Genomic DNA, 2,500 nt, shown 5'->3' on the forward strand with positions numbered 1-2,500 from the left:
GAATATTAAAATACAGCCTGATGATTGCGTTATTTTCTTGTTCATTGCATAAAACAGTATGCAATAAATATATCATTAAGCCAATAATGTAAGCCTTTAGCCCTGCAACACACTCACTATGAATAGTCGTATACAATATAAAACTATACAATAAATACATTATTAAGCCAATAATGTAACAACATTCAATAACATAAAATTCACCCGCATTTCTTTATAGAAAATGTATTAGATGCGACATTTGACTGTAAACTTAATTTATCTAAAAAGTATACGACTATTCATAGCGTGTATGTCGCAGGGTTGAAGGTTTAATGTCATTCTATGGGATGTGACTCTGCCTTTGGTGATGTCCAGCTGGAAAGACCAGCTGAAGAGACATCGTATGAAATTTCCGTCGCGATGACGTTCGGTCTGGGCCACATCATATCCGTTCACACCAGCAATTTTTATGTTTAATTTATCTGAACATGGCAAAATATTTCAATATTGCTTTAAGTACTTTTTATTTGCATCAAGTCGTCTATAGTCATACAAAATAACTAAAATACAGTCTCCAGAAAAAAAGAAGTGACATTACCAGCCATTGGTCATCTTTTGTTTCTGTTTAGCAGACGAATTTCCGTATAATTTCAGCCCTGTGTATAATGATGTTCGCTTTCGCTTACACGTACCTGTAATCGGGGCTGGAATTATACGGAAATTCATCTGCTAAACGGAAACAAAAGTATTCAAAGCAGTATTGAAATATTTTCCCATCAAGTAATTAAACATAAAAATTGCTGAAACCATCCTGATATGAACTGACATGATGTGGCAGACTGAACGTCATCACTGCGGAAATTTTATCCGATGTCACTTCAGCTGGGCATCTCCAAAGGTAGAGCAACAGTCCCATTGAGTGACTTTAAACCTTAAGCCCTGCATCACACTCACTATGAATAGTTGTATTCTTCAGATAAATCAAGTTTACAGGTTCAATATCGCATTTTCTTAAAATACACATTAATACATTTTCTATATAGAAATGCAGCTGAATCTTATGTTGTTGAATGTTGTTGCATTATTGGCTTAATGTATTTATTCTATACTGTTTATATATTGTACACGACCATTCATAGTGAGTGTGTTGTAGGGCTGAGGATTTAGTCACTCTGTGGGACTGTGGCTCTGTCTCTGCTGATGTCCAGCCAGAAGACCAGCTGAAGTGACATCGATGGAAATTTCCGCCGCGATGAGGTTCGGTCTGCCTCATCATATCAGTTCATATCAAAATTGTCTCACCAATTTTTGTATATAATTTATTTGTTGCATTAAATATTTTTTATTTGCATCAAACCATTTGTAGTCGTAAAAACAACATAGATACAGCCTATGAAAAAAAAAAAAAATCTGTAGTGTCGTCACCATCCATCGGTCGTCTTTGTCTCCGTTTAGCAAACGAATTCCAGACCTGATCTGTTTATGATAGTGTATGGTTTAATTTGATTTATAATATCCGTTCTCTTTATCATCTAATGTTGAGAAAACGGTGGAAATGCTGCTACGGAAAAGCGATCAGCTTGCCTGTAATCACACACATACAGGGACGTATCTTAGGTGTTTGTGTGTATGGTGGCGGCCAGCCCCTATCCAAAAATGGGGGAAAAAACTCTTTGCATGGCAGGGTAGATAAAATTTGCCAAATGTCAAAACAGAATGTTTTGTCAGTCTGTTTTTATTGAAAAGCACGGTTAAATGGGTTACAAATATGGAAAAATTGGAACTTCATTTCATAAATGAATTGGCAGGGCAAATATTTCAGCAGGGATTTTTTTTTTTTTTTAACATTCACCAATAATATTATGCAGTGCCATTCCCGGAAAATAAATAAACACACTTTTAACACCCCCCCCCCAACACACACAGGGTATTGTAGTAGTGAAATCATACACATAGAGTAAATGGGCCGTGAATACTGACTTTGTAAATGCCCAGTGAGTGATTTTGTGTATCTCTTATAACATTGTTTGCTTTACGCCAGTTATTAGATTCCCTTTTGGTCTATTGCCTTGTATTCAACTCGTATCACACGCTACTACAAATGAGAATGCAATATGATCATTATGAGACAACGCTCTTCTATAACGGGAACTCTCAAATAATTAATTGCGTATATATGTACGTAGTGACTGCAAGAAGATAGGGAAACTAATAAAATGAGGGAAAACCTACACTCTGATGAAATGATTTCCGTAAGAATAATGCCAGTTATAAAGAAAATATTTCAGGATTATTGCCGAGCAGAGACTCGAAGAGTGTATAGTCTATTTGTAAACAATTACCGTAATTTGAAGCGTAATGAAATGCCCTGTACTATATACTTACAACTTGAATGCTCGACTAACCTGTGTCTCTGAGCCAACCATGACAGTACGACCGAGTATTAATAGACTCCATTGTATTTCCTGTGGTGTACCGTAAATGAAGGATTGTGTCATTCAATAGTTTAATCATTACT

The sequence above is a fragment of the Penaeus vannamei genome, chromosome 13, assembly GCF_042767895.1.
Source record: "Penaeus vannamei isolate JL-2024 chromosome 13, ASM4276789v1, whole genome shotgun sequence".
Lineage (NCBI taxonomy): Eukaryota > Metazoa > Arthropoda > Malacostraca > Decapoda > Penaeidae > Penaeus > Penaeus vannamei.